Consider the following 15279-nt stretch of genomic DNA (forward strand, 5'->3'; position numbering starts at 1 on the left):
ACACACACACACACACACACATCTTGAAAACAAAAGGCACATAACACACACACACACACACACACATCTAGACACGTAGCACAGACGCCGTCTCCCCTCCCCCTCCATCCCTTCTTTCTTCCTTCCAGCCACCAAATCCACTTAGAGGCCAGTGTATGTGAGTTGCTGATTGTTTTCTCTCTGGCGGCACCTGCTCTGCCTCCCTCCTCTGTCTCCACTACCTAATCAACTGTCTGTCAGGCGGGGTTGGACTGAAGAGGTGGGAGATTTAAATTTCCTCCAGTAATCAACACAGAACCTTTCATTTGAAGCCAATACACTAGGGTAATGAATATGGGATTTGAAGGATCCAGTAGATTTAAAGGTAATGAAATGTTCTTATTTGTACCAGGGTAAAGAACATCCAACAACAAAAGATGACAATGAAACAAAACAAAACAAAACAAAAAACAGGAGAAATAATCATTGATGTTTAAGACGTCTTTTTGCTCATCTGACCTGTGAATGTGGGAAACCTTGGTGTGGTTTAGTAATGACAAAAACAAAAAAAACATTGTGATGACACACATCAATTTCCAATAATTGTCAAGTGTGTCAAGTGCATCACAGTGGGGAGGTTATCAGCTTAAAAAGCCTCAATGGAGGCTGCCATCTCATTTTCACAAGCCAGTATATGCACTAATAAGATTGTGTTTAATGTAACACTCAAACCACATCTAAACCAGCAGTAAAGAAATAACAGCGACTATTTTCAGGTTCCGGTATAATCTGGGGTTTTGGGACTGTTGGTCAGATAAAACCGACCTGAAATTAATACCAATCTCTGTAGTAATATTTTGTTGAGACTGTGTCAGAAAGGTGTTGAAATAGGTTTATGGTCGTAACGGCTGTAAGGTGTCATTTCAAAGCGAGCCTATGCAACTTGCTTATGGATTCCAGTCCATTCCAGGCTAACTTGGGTCATTTATTCTCATAAATGTCACACAGTCTCTTTCATGCTATTTTTTCCTCCCTTTACACACGCAGGGGTAAGCTTAAAATAGCAAGCATTGCAGCAACAAAAAAACTACCAATTTGTAAATTTGAATGACACCTTTCTGATATAGTGTGAAAATTAAACATTGTCGGAGAGTGGATACATCAGCCCAAGCCCATTGTATATTGCAGGCCCTCTCGGTGTTGCCTACACAGCATCAGTAACAAAGAAACAGAAATTAATAATGAATATAAGATAATTTAAAAGATAGTTCATGATTTTAATATGGATTGGGAGACAAAGTCCGCTCTCCTAGGAGGCGCTTGTGTGTGTGTGTGTGTGTGTGTGTGTGTGTGTGTGTGTGTGTGTGTGGAGAGTGCCATGACTCAAAGACCCTTCATTCACATTTATGTAGTCACAGCGGGCCAGCTTTCACACCCTGCTCCAACTAAATTAAACCCCACAGTGCTCACCTTGACCTAAGCACCCCACACACGCACCCACCCGCACAAGTTTTACTTTCACCAATATTTCTACACCCCTGTTTACACACACACACACTGTCTCGCTCTCTCTCTCTCTCTCTCTCTCTCTTTTTTCAGCACCGTGACAACAGCCAACCACATCACGGTTACTCTGAAGCAACGAGCCAATCGTCTGCCTCTCTTCGTTTGTCTCTGACCAATGACAGTGCTCGCGTGTGCGGCTCGTTTCCCAGCTTTCATTGTTGTTCCAGATGAGATTGTGGTGCTGCAGCTTCAGAGGGAACGGAGAGATTTTCATAAACACGGCTGTAAAAGATGACTGGGACTCCCTGACGGACACATAAAGCACATTTTCCTTGTAGCTCCTTATTCATTATCTAGTCATTCTATTCTATCCACGGTACATCCTGTTCCTATGAGATGTCTGTTATCAGTTTGTTAACAGTTTCTATTGTTCCATTGTGTTTGTTTACATATCTTGCATAATTTTGTTGCCAAGCTCTTTGTTTCATTATGTCTGGATGCATAAACGTGGCCATTTGTTTTCTATTTAACCAACAATTATTTTCATTACTGATTAATCTGCCAATAATTTTTTCTCAATTAATCAATTTAAAAAAACAGTCAAACAAATAAATAAAAATGACCCTTATAACATTTAAGAGGTTATGTTTTGTTCAACCAACAGTCCAAAACCCAAATATTTCAAAGAAGAAAAACAACAATGATACCACCAAAGATTTTTCCAGAATATGTGAGAAAAACTGTGAAGCAGCGTCTCACCTGTACAGAAAATATGCCTCTTTTCTTTTGGTTTGCCTGAGTCTGGCACAAGAGAAATACTACTGATTCTAACAGAAACATAACAATCTTTCTTACCTGAAGATGCTTCTCAGTTAACAAAAAGAGAAAAATACCTCTGTGAAGCTCACTAGCAGTGACCCTTATTGTTACCAACTAGCTGCTTATTCCAGAGTGAGTGAGTGAGTGAGTGAGTGAGTGAGTGAGTGAGTCTGGCTCCTAGCAACTGCTGCCTGTCAGGGAAGGTTGAAGAGGTATGTAGCCAGTACAGACCATAGATTAATGAATGAATGAATTGATCTGTAGACGAGAAAGCTTTGAATCCCTGCAGTGTGTGTGTGTGTGTGTGTGTGTGTGTGTGTGTGTGTGTGTGTGTGTGTGTGTGTGTGTGTGTGTGTGTGTGTGTGTGTGTGTGTGTGTGCTTACTGCTGCCTTCATTAGCATGCGCAAATATGAAAGCCAGAATAACACAAACGACGATGTAGAAAACTGTTTGTTTTTTGTGTGTATTTATGGACCCTAATGAGCTATCAGGTGCATGATTCAGAAAATGTCACAATTCAATATCAATTTTTAGGCTCAAGATTCGATTCAAAAACGATTCTCAATTTTAAAAAAACAATTCACAGCATGTAAATGTAGTTACTTTCCCATGTGATAGTATACACAGCATTACAAAATAGAAAATAATAAAATAAGAATTGTTTTTTTTCTCTATGAATCCATTTTTATATCTGTAGAGCTTGACTAGCATTACAAATGTGAATGGAATTGTTACGCACCCCTATAATAGACTATAATAAAGGATGCGGATTGTCGATAAGCTGCTTTAGGGCTACAGCTAATAATAGCATTTTATTTGCAACTACTGTGTTGATTATTTTCCAAATTACTAGCTTTATTTAGTCTGAAAAAGATAAAGATGATAAAAACAAAGTGGAACAGCCTGGAAAACAGCTTAATAAAAACGTGGCTTCTGCAAGTGTTTTTTGTCGTTTTTGTGAGTTTATGGAGCCCATCAAGAACAAAATGGGCTGTAGGATTCTTATAAAGACCAAAACTGACTGTTATTACTACTCGTCAAACATTAAATCTTCAAAATTGCTTATTTTGTCCGACCAACAGTCCCAAACTTCATTTCTCAATGAAAAAAAACTAAAATTTAATAACATTTAATTGAATAAATTTATTTAACTCAAACAATCAACCTACTTTAAAAAAAAAAATAATAATTAAAACAAAACACAATCATATACAAATCAATCCAATTCCCCCCAAAGAACACACAAAGGATGAGTTGGAGAAGAAGCCTGCAGAAGCATAATGCTTATAAAGTCCTGCCTCTACTTTAAAATATCGAATTATCACAAAAACAAATAGTACATGCGCAAATTCCCAAAACAGGAAAGGAGGAGGCAGAAAACCATGAAGTGATGAAAAAAAATCCCTTCTGTGGATCTTTATTGGTATGGTAAGTGTTTATGAAACCCAACAGGACAGGTACCATCATCTCATGATGACTCTTAACAACAGAAAAGATATTCACTGCCGTATCATTTCATGTTGAACAGCATAAGCACGTTTGTGCTCTCTCAGGGAGAAATGTGTCAGCTCCGACACATTTAAAGTTCTTGCCAATTGCTTAGTTGTGCCATTTGTGTGTAGTATTTTGAAAATCGCTCCCTGTTTTCAAGATATTGCTTAGGCCATCGAAGAGAAAAACTGTAACCGATGAGATAATGAGATAATAGTGGGTTACTTACATTTTAGGCAAATTTGCTGCCACTGTGCGAGAAAACTAAACCAAGTTCAGCGTCTCGCGGACAGGACCTCCATCCACAATTAATTTTGTCTTCTAGGAGGACAGTGACAGCCAAGAAGATGTCATTAAAGTCTAAATCTGCAGTGTCTGATCTACACATCCGGTGACTTTGAGCCAGTGAACCACCGGCTCCTACCTGCTATATTCGTATCATGGCGTCCCAGTTTAGAGTCAAGCACTTAAATAGGCCAGTCTGCAGGACAGAGCAACTTTCAGACAACCTTGGCAGAATGACTGAGCTTTTAGGGCCAGAACACAGAGTGAAAGGGAGAGGAAGAAATGGAAAGAGGGAGAGACCGGCAAGAAAACAAGGACAAATAGGAACAGAAGGCTGGCAATGGATGGGGCTGGGTTCATTACAATTTGGTAGGGCTGGGCAATATGGAGAAAAAAAAATGTAATATCACAGTATGACATCACTTTACTGTAATGCAGCCTTTAAACCAGGAACTACACAACACTTCATATTATATTCATATATATACATTCAATATCCAAAATCTAATATATTGATATAATATCGATATACAGTATTGTCCAACTCTACGTTTTGTTACGAATACTGAAGTCATACTTCTTTGATACCTTACTCTCAGGTGTATAAACATATTTTTGTTTATTTAACAGCCATACAATAAATGACATTTGGGCTGCAGCTAAGGATTGTGTTGGATTAATCTGCAGGATACTTTTTCAAATAATTGTGCGGCCTATAAAATGTCCAAAAATGTGAAAGATGCCCGTTAAAGCCTGATGTGATATCTTCAAATATCTCATCTTCCCCCCAACAATCACTCAAAAACACAAAGACATTCAGTTTACTATCATATAAAAACAGAGAAAGTCAGCACATACAAGTGGGAAATACCTAATCAAAGAATATGTAAACAAGACGAGCATTCAACACTTTGAAGCTTTGATAGTTTCAGATGCTCAAGGTGTCTGACACATTTCTGTCAGAAAGTATTGAGGTTTGATGCACAGCTGCATGTGCACATGAATGACGTAGTGAAGCAGAAGTGTTGAGAGATCAGACTTAATTTGGCGCTTGATCAAACCAAGTGCCACACCCAAGTGCTCTGGTCGCAGACTGCTTTGTTCTGGCCACTATACGGTCTCTTTCTCTGTCACTCACAAACACACACACACACACACACACACACACACACACACACACACACTGTAACAAAGCAAGACAGTGGGCCACACGCTCATCTAGCCTGCCTGTTGTTTTGTGCGTGTATTCAAATTCCTCTCGCGTGTGTGTCTGGTACCGGCACTCGTCAGCAGGGCGTCATTTGGCAATGACTCCCTACCCGCAGCCAGTCCACGGTGACTGAAACCAGACGCTGCACAGACGGCACAAATATGAGACGTGCACTTATTAAAGACAGCAATTAAGCTTTCAGGGGAAGTGACACCAGCACTGAATAACGCAGCCTCCTGGGTCTGCAGGCTCACTGTCAAAAATGTTTAAGAACTGAACCACAGATACGAGTTAGATGTGACATTACTGGCTGGCTCCAAACCCCAAAATGACACGGTGCTAATTGCAGAGGGGCGAGAGTTTTTCTTACTACCGATTTACCCTTGCAGGCAGTTTTTCACAGGCAGCGTCTAGCTGGCTTTGGGGGAAGAGTGGCTGTTCTGAGCTAGATCTGTCAATCTGAGCAACAGCTCCATCAATCTGCTGGCAACACAGTGAGACAAACAGTGCAGCATCAGCAGCAGGGCTAAACACACTTTAAGTGGACGTACACGCTTGTGGGTTTTTCCTATGACTGTTTTCCATCATGTTTTCCACAAACAGATTACAGCTGATTGCAGTCTATTGTAAAAAAAAATAGACATTTTTTCAGTACAATTTCTGCATCTCATCCTGTAAGCCTCCTTCCTGAAACTGACATCCAGCTGCGACAGTCATGGTTTGGCTCCTGGGTGCGCTCAGAAGCTTGACTCTTCTAAACTGAATACAAAGCATGCAGATTCCTTCCTGATAAATGAGATAAATGAAATATTTTATGATTGCTGTAGGGAAATTCCATTTGTCTGCTGCTGGAGACCTCTGAGTGCGGGGTCAGCTGTAACACAGCGACCCCGAGGCTTTTAGGGATTCAGGGAACTGATCAAAGACACTTCAGAAGGGCAGATGACTAGTGGCTTAAATGCTTGCACTGGGGTCATGTGGATCATGTGGATTGGCTCTCTGACCACTGAACCACCCAGAAGTTGACAATAAGAGGGAGGTAAAAGATAAATAATTAAAAGGGGAATTTGGGTTTCATATAACTTCAGTTTATCAGTCCTATTGGTGCGGATTACACTGACGTTCATACGGGTTTGAAACAGGGCAATGCGAGGTTATCTTAAGGTTCTGACACACCAACCCGACGGCCGACCTTCAACAGAAAAGCCAGTTGTACTGTCAGTCTCCCTAGCAGCTCGTTCTGAATCCGATCTCTTGCATGTCATTTAACTAGCAAATGCACCTGCGCCCATGGGCGTGCTGGTCTTAAAGAGAGGTGTGTTCAGGTGAATTATTGGCGTTTTGCTTTCTTGAGGCAGCGGGAAGTCATCGCACCATTGACCAACAAAAGTCTGGTCTGAAGTCGCATCATTTCATTGTTATTTTGACAGCACATTAGTAAAATGCGCCTAGGTTTATGCACAGTGTGGGCACACTATGCTTGTTTCACACAGACACACACACACACACACACACAAGCGCAGCAGCACACAAACATGCAAAGGATTACATATAAAAATATTACGATACAAATTCACCATTATAATGACACAACTGTACGTGAAATATGACTCACAACCCACTGCAACTACAGCACCATCATCTTCAACACTCACCACCTGTCTGGAGGAAATAAAGGCGTGGATGAAACACAATTTTTTCCAGTTAAACAGCTCCAAAACCGAGGCAATCCTTGTTGGCACCTCACATCAAGTCCAGTCATCCTCCATAACCGGCATACCTATCTCTGGCCAAGACATTCCCCTCTCCACAACAGTCACCAATCTTGGTGTAAGATTTGATCCACAACTCACCTTTGAAGCCCATATCAAAAACCTCTGCAAGATCTCCATCTATCATCTCAGAAATATTGCAAAACTCCGTTCTACACTCACCTTAGCTGATGCTGAAAAACTGGTCCACGCCTTTGTCTCCTCCAGACTGGACTACTGTAACGCACTTCTCATCGGGATCCCTAACAAGAGTCTGCAGAAAGTGCAATATGTCCAGAACAGTGCTGCTAGGATCCTGATGAGAGTGCGAAAGTATGACCACATGACACCCATTCTCCACTCACTTCACTGGCTTCCCGTTTCAGCAAGGATTGAATATAAGGTCTCAATCATCACCCACCAATGCATCTATGGAAATGCCCCCCCCTACCTGAAAGAACTCCTCATCCCTCACACTACAACACAATCCCTCCGCTCAAACAACTCCAACCGCCTCCTAATCCCCAGAACTAAACTCAGCACCATGGGTGATCGAGCCTTCTGCTCTGCCGCTCCTCGGACGTGGAATGCCCTCCCTGACCATCTAAGGGCACCACAGACTTTGGAGACTTTTAAAAAAGGACTAAAAACATTTCTTTTTAGCAGAACTTATGAGTTTTAACCTTGCACAAAAATGTTGTTGCACTATTTATAGATATTTTACTTTGATATTTTTACCTTGCTTTTATGACCTTGACTGTAGCACTTTGAGATTTGTTTAAATGTAAAGTGCATTACAAATAAAATGTATTATTATTATTATTATTATTATTATTATTATAATTGAAATGCGCCAAGGTACAAACACGCCTGGCTTTCAAAGGGATTGCGAGATGACAATCTGATTGGTTTATTGCATGTTACACCCCAAAACACACCTACAAATTAACAAAGACACTAAGTACAACCCTTTTGAATCCCAACATGTATGTGTGGTGTAGTCAGACTTTACTCTACAGCGCTGTCGAGATAAGTCTGGCAATGCGAGATAAGGTGATTCCTGACACTACCGTGCAGCGCCACTGAAAGTTAGTTAAAACATCAAATGGTCTTTAAAATCCTAAAAGAGACACAACATACAAAAGCTAAAAGCATTGTCTTGATCAGAAGAAAGGGGCTGTTGGCTAGTTGATTTAAAAGGAATCTCTCAATATATACTACTTCTCGTCATCATCCCTGCTCCCTGTCAAACTCTCTCTTCCTGCGCCTCCATCTGTGATCAACCAAGCAAGATGCAGGGGAGCGTGGCGATGCTGCTGGCTGCTCTTTGCCCCGGGCAGTGCCAGGGGACGGATCCATGCCCTCACCAGCTGCTGCCTGTTGCAAGAAGCCCAATCAAGTGCTCCGACTCCCAACGTCAAAAAACTGACATAAGCAACAAAAACCAAGACGTCTGCACAAAGAGAAGTCTTTTTTTTGCTGTGTTTATGCCTAAAGAAGCTATAAAGCAAGGTTAAATGAACAACACAAAGAGATGTAAGAAGCGATAATGGATGCAGATATCCACACAGGGCCTGGCTTTGAACAGCTGAGGGAATAACAAACAGCAGCGCCCTGCGAAGAATCAAACCATGTTGGAATCAAAAGGACTTCTGCTATCATGCTATCATCTGCACCAGTGACACATTTTATACTGTAGCAACTACTTTGAAGGAGACTGTGGAAAAAGTGAAAGTGATTCTAATATATTTGGACAGCCGCACAAGAGAGAGGTAGGATTTTCTTGCCGGCAGTCTTTTTTGTTTTGGACATAGTTTCTTTTGAGTGTTATCCTTCAAAGAATATGTGAAACCCAACAAGGACAATGTGTTCCTGAATTAACATTGACTGTGGTTGAAGGCGAATGAAAGGAGCATGTCTGTGTGAGGTTATCCTTGTCTAATTCAGACCGCGGTCAATATGATGGACTTCACTTAAACACTTAAAGACTCGTAGCATCAACGCTGTGTCAAATCACTTTACTTTTCATGTAACATGAGTTCCACTGAGGTCAGCAGGTCAGCAGGTCAGCGGGGCGGCCTCCACTAGCAGCATAAACAGCAGAAGTGTGTCAGCGGTCACGGTTTCCACTGAATGATCCAACCGACTGAGGCCATATTCAGGAAGTACGCAGGATCCTTTTCAGATGTTAAAAGGACTGATTCTTTCTCAAGTGAATGCAAGGTAAATTATGTTCATTAGAAGCCATAAAGACCACGTCGAATCCCAGAGTACATGAGAAACAGTCATAAAAAGAAACATCTAAAAGCAGCTAATGTTATGTTTTGCATTCCTGGGGAAATGTTTGAAGTATGGTTGTCACGATACTGGAATTTCTTTTTCATACCTTGAAAAATATCGATATTCGATACCATTTGGGATACCACAGAGATAATATATGGGCTTGCCTGTATCCTTTGCCTTTTCCCAGTATTTTCAAACAGCACTCACGGAAGCTCTGCACTTGCCATCTTTAATGAAGCAACACTATAAAAAACCTGCAAAGTATTGTATCTGACCATAACAAATCAGAATGACCAGAAGACTGCAGTTAGTGAGAGGAGGCCGGACAATTACTTCACTGATAGTGGCCTCAATTGTCCAGAATGCATTGTAGCCAGATGAGCAGTTTTTTTTTTTTAATGAAGGCAGAGACTTTTCTTCTCTCACTCTCACAATCACCAGAACTACACACAAACGACACATAGAACACACAGCTCAATGTAACCATATAAAGCTATCTCTAGAAGGTAAGCGGTCGAAGATGGATGGATGGATAGAAGGTGTTGAAAAGCATTCTTGGAAATCACTAACTGCAGTATAAGCAGATGATGAGGGGAAATAAAACTGAAAAGTAAATTATAAAACTTCTAATATGTATTTAACAGTAGTGATATAAGAGCAGAGGTGTCAAAAGTACTCACATTCAATACTCAGGTAGAAGTATAGATACTACGGTAGAGTTTAAAAAAACTTCTGTAAAAGTTGAAGTACCAACTCAAGCTTTTTACTTAGGTAAAAGTACTGATTTCAAAACTAATTGAAGTTTAAAAGTAAAAGTAATGTAAGGGGGAAAAAATGCCATTAAGGACAAAAGCTTAGGCCGCGCCCCGCGCTTATAGACACGCTCTATAAATACACCTGGTTAGAGATGCATATAGCCGCATTGACATGGTATGTCAGACATTGACCTCATACTTGTATTGTCTTACATGAAGCCCTGAGCACTGCGGCAGCAGGTTTGATCGTGATCTAACTGCTCAAGCAAGGACACTGGGATCCAGTGGCAACAACCACAAAGCCAGTTTTCCTAAAGCCATCCATTTACAAGGTCACACTAAACAGAAATGTGGGTCAGTGGGCTTGTGGAGTGATTGATTTTCAGCAGTTTACAGTAGATGGACTGAGACTCTATAGCCCCTCCCTAAGTCTAGTGATGAGCTTATCTCTTTGATCTAATATGGACTTTATCATCAGAGCTTGTAGATTAGGATAAATATGTGGGAAAAGTGATTGGATGTCAGTTTTTCTAAATAAAGGTTGTCTATGTCTGGGCTGTAGCCCTATGCTACAGCCTTGACATCAACCTGGACACGTGACTGGTCCCTTGTCTTGTGTCTGTCTAAATAAAGAGGCCACCTCCGTGTGAGGACAGTGTGATACATAAACGTAGCGCTTCATTTGCTCAAAAGAAGTGTTGCCTCTGAACACAACCAAGCCAGCGATTACACCACAACATAATTGAGAAAACAATTAAGAACCATACGACCGTAAATTCTAGAAGACGGGGTCGGCTATTTCAATCCACATCTAACACGTCTGAATGAGTTCAAACAAGCTCACTTTGTTTAGGTGCTTTCCCAGTCAGCTACCAATCGTACTTAAAGCAGAACTTTTTTGAAGTAGTAGACATGCGATTTTAGCGTGAATTCAAAGGTTAAATTACAATTGAATCGATGTGCTGATCATCAACTGTCAAGTACGTGATCTTTTAAGTCGCCTATGTAATGCATTTCATTTGGAAACTTGGATTGCAGAGATTTTACCTGATGAATCAGAAAGTAAAATTAACTTAAAACAGCAATTTCTCATTGAAAGGGAGTGAAATGTCCCTGGCTTTTCCCCCATAATGTTACAGTACAGAACACCTCTTTTCCTGCTTGTTTCTACCACTTTCTTCATTAAAAGGCCACAACATATAATTTTTGTCTTGATCCAGATCAAACAAACAGGTGTGAAAGCAATAAAGAGAAGGGCCTCTTCTCTATGCCCCCCCTTCGATCTGCTCAGTCACATCAATGCACCAAAATGAATCAAATTACGTGAACCTGCAACTCTGGCTTGGAATGAGTGACCACTTCTTAAATATATTTTCTAAAATTGTTTCAGTGGTTGTTTAACTCGTAACAGGATGAGGTGCACTTCTGCATTCGCTTTGCGGCTCTCTATCAGCTATAACCGCACTATGAAAGTTTTCCTGATTGGGTAGCGGATCTGTAGTTCCAAAGAGACATAATGAGATATTATGACAGCCGTAATGGACAAAAGAAAAAAGCCTAGTCCAGTATCAAGTATCGGTAGTGTCTTTTAACAGCTTTAGGAAAAGAGGCTTTCATTTTATATGAATTATTTAAATGACGTCTTCATCTGTCACAGCAATTCTGAGTTGGTTTCAAGCTGCTCCGCTTTGTCCACAAGTATGTTTGCTGGGCAGCTGGAGCTGACAAAGCAATGTTTTCAGTCCTGCTCTCAAGAGCTTTGCCACTTACGTAACAACCTGAATGAAATGTTGATGTCAGCAAAGTTGACATCACATTAAGGGAATTCTTCTCCTGACTGAATCAGCAGCCGGGTAGTCAGACTGCACATCACATGCATAACGTGGGAAGCACTTGTCATTTCTGGCATTTCCCAATAATGCACCTGTAATGACTTCACTGTGGCATTTCATTAACATTGCACATGCATGTCAAATATGTGACAAGGTGCTGTTGCTCTGGCACTTCAGAGCCAGAAGGGGAGAGGAGGGTGAGTCACCTCTACGTGCTTTTGGGCTGGTGGACAGAGACCTTGAGGGCACTGCTGGTCTGGTCTGGTCTGGTCTGTCCGAGGCCATGAAGACCTGTTTTAACACGTCAACTGACTGAGGACAACCTAACCCAACAGAAGCCTGGGTAACAAACCCGCATTGTTTGTTCCTGCTTTACTGAGTCTAACACAACTCTAAACTCAGTGATGGTATGAAATTCACATAAAAAGATAAATACAGGTAAATCCACCTGATCTAACGCTAATAATGATCTTATTCTGAGCCTTTAACCATGCTATTGAGTCCTTCCCTATCCCAGGCTTTTTCTCCTCATTCACTGCATTATATTAAACATGTAGAGCTTCACTCTATATGCTCTGTATCAATAAGCATTAACATAACACGTTTCACATAACACAGCTGTTCATTTGCAGCCAACAATCCAGCCAAATCTTAACAAAAGCTGCAACTGACAACTCTTGACACATTTGGTTTATCTGTTGATTATCTTCGGGAATAAGCTATTTCATTGTTTGGTCAATACTGCAGTAGAGATGCCCTTCCTGACATCTTCAAACTGCTTGTTTTGTCCGACAAACAGTCCAAAACCAAAATATATTCATTTAATATCATACAAGACTAAGCAAGCCAGCATATAGTCACATTTAAGGACACTTATGTTGCATATACATTTTCTGTCTATCGAGTCATTGAATAAGTGAATCAATTAAGCTGCACATTTCAGTTATAAGACAATAGTGTGTTTGAGTTTGTCTGTGGCTGGTTGTTGTGATCAAGAGGAGATCAAGCAGTAGCCTTTTCACCAAACTACATTAACCTCCATCCATTGCAACCTATTTTACTGTCTATGACTGCAACACACTAAACATCCGGTGCCCAGCTGGGTAAAAAAAAAAAAAAGCCTCGGCCATGCCCCATCAGGCACCATCAGGCAGCAGCAGTGTGATGTAAGCAGCCCTAAAGTCGTCTCACACACGACGTAAAATGTCACAACCGTCCGACACACACACACACACACACACACACACACACACACACACACACACACACACACACACACACACACACACACACCTCTGCAGCCTTTACAGCACAATTCAAAGCTCCAACCTCCCTCTCCAACAATGAACCCCACCAGCACCCCTCTGGTCCGGATGGTTCGAGCTCACGTCGTCATCCATTTATACCAGTGCGTCACGTTTATTGCTGTGGCTGTTGTACTGTGTCATGACTCCACAGACACAAACTGCAGCCCAGATGTGGCGTCCAGCACACACCAGGCAACATCTGTAACTGCACATTTACGCATTATGTAAGAAAACACCGTGACATGTATCCGAGGCGGCAGCAGCAGCAGCAGCAGCGGTGGCGATGGAGGGGTGAGGTGAGGAGGGAGGAGGGAGGAGGGGAGAGACTAGAGCCCTGGGTGCGTACGGGGGCAGCGGGAGGGTATTTTGACCATGTCGGTCCATTTCATCATAATGTGACGTGGTCTGAGATTACAAATGAATGGGACACAGGAGGCTGCAGCGGATGTTAACTGACAGCGAGAGACCGACAGACAGACAGACAGCGAGCTTTGACATTACCCACTCCGAGCTCTTTTGGTTCCGTTTTACTGACAGCTAAATGCCATAGGACTTAAAAGGGGGGGGGGGGGGGGAAATGGGAGCTTACCTTCTCCACCGTGCCTTCAGTCCGCCGCTCCGTAAACCTCCCGCTATAAAACCTCTTTTTCTGACGAGGAAGAGCAGGCAAGCCGCGCGCCTCCTGTCCAACAACTCAGGCTGGTTTTACCGCAGGGAAACGCTGTCGTGCTAAACAGTCCGCAGCACGTATCCCGCTGCACGACTCCCCAAATCTTCTGTCGATATGACCTTGTTTCTTTCTGTTTCCCTCCTCTGTGTGTGCGTGTCGTAGTCCTGGGAGCTTCTGTTTGGAGTCCTCGCGTCACGTCGTCTCACAGCTTCTCCCACAGCTCGTCTGCTCTCTGCCCTCTCTCCTTCTTCTTCTCGTCTACAATCGCTTGCCTGTCGTACCGAGCGTGCACTCGCACGCGCGTCCACGTAAGGCCGGTAGGGTGGGAGCTGGGCTACATCACAGTGATGTCGCTGGGTGGGATTTGGGAGCACCCTCCTGTGTGAAATAACAGTAATTGTTTTCAAGTGAATTGCCAAATCAATTAAGATTAACAGTTATGTATAACAGAGTGAGCATGTAGGATTTGATAGCAGGCAGTGTCACTCAGCATGAGTGTAGGGTGGGGCCAAAACTGGGGACACCCCCTCCTCAATATACACACACACACACACACACACACGCATGCATGGAGGAACCCTAGAGGGAAGAACCAAAATGTGAATCTCTTTAGATTAATCGGTTAGTTTTTAACTATAGCCTAAACCAAATCCTCAACTATAATGATAACTGATGAATCGTTTTGAGTCATTTTTTTAATGAAAAAAAGTATGTGAATGGCTTGACTGCTTCAAAAGATACCACAACAAGATGCGTTGCTGGGAGACATATGTTCAACAACATGGGATGCCAGGATGGTTTAATATCTTTCATGGCCTGTTGTGTAACATCTCTGAAGTAGAAGTTTTAGCCACAATAGCACATAGGGCCCTGTTTCAAAATAACCATGTGGAGTACATGGTTATTTTGAAAGACTAAGACATTTCCCTTCGCTTGTGCCCTTCGTTTATACAAAACAGAGGCTTTGCCTCTGAAAACAAGTCTTTCCAAAAAACTCTGGTCAGAGCAGAGATTTTGGAAATCTTTGTTTGCATGTCAGTTGAGACAAATGGTCCCATGACATGGTGCTCTTTGGATGCTTTCATATAGATCTTCGTGGTCCCCAAATACCATATCTGAAGTCTCTTTCCTAAAATTCAGCATTGGTGCAGAATTACAGCCACTAGAGCCAGTCCCACAATTAGTATGTGCCATTTCTGAGGCTGTAGCTTTTGCGGAGGTGAGAGGGGGGGGGGGGTCAAGGTGGAGGCTGGGGGTGTTGCCTTAACCAAATGCCACTTTGCTCGTTTGAAAGCCATGATGTCTCTCTCTCATGGGTGGGCCAAATTCTCTGGGCGACCTTGCCCCTTATGACCTCATAAGGCAATATTCAATATTCCAGCTCGGCCCA

The 15279-nt window shown here is 42.1% G+C and overlaps 1 protein-coding gene across 17 annotated transcripts in view; it reads right to left on the bottom strand.

Annotated features, from left to right (window-relative positions):
- LOC117949389 (unconventional myosin-IXAb-like) overlaps positions 1-14236 on the bottom strand; it is a 137462-nt gene extending 123226 nt beyond the window's left edge. For 9 of the 17 annotated variants that reach the window (XM_034879612.1, XM_034879611.1, XM_034879621.1 and 6 more), the window contains exon 1: positions 13809-14235. The gene's annotated coding sequence lies outside the window, so the exon portion shown is untranslated. Of the gene's footprint in view, positions 1-13808 lie in introns of all 17 variants that reach the window. The other 8 variants (XM_034879620.1, XM_034879617.1, XM_034879615.1 and 5 more) reach the window with 4 other exon arrangements.
- Positions 14237-15279: the final 1043 nt, after the last annotated feature.

Source organism: Etheostoma cragini, chromosome 8 (genome assembly GCF_013103735.1).
Source record: "Etheostoma cragini isolate CJK2018 chromosome 8, CSU_Ecrag_1.0, whole genome shotgun sequence".
NCBI lineage: Eukaryota > Metazoa > Chordata > Actinopteri > Perciformes > Percidae > Etheostoma > Etheostoma cragini.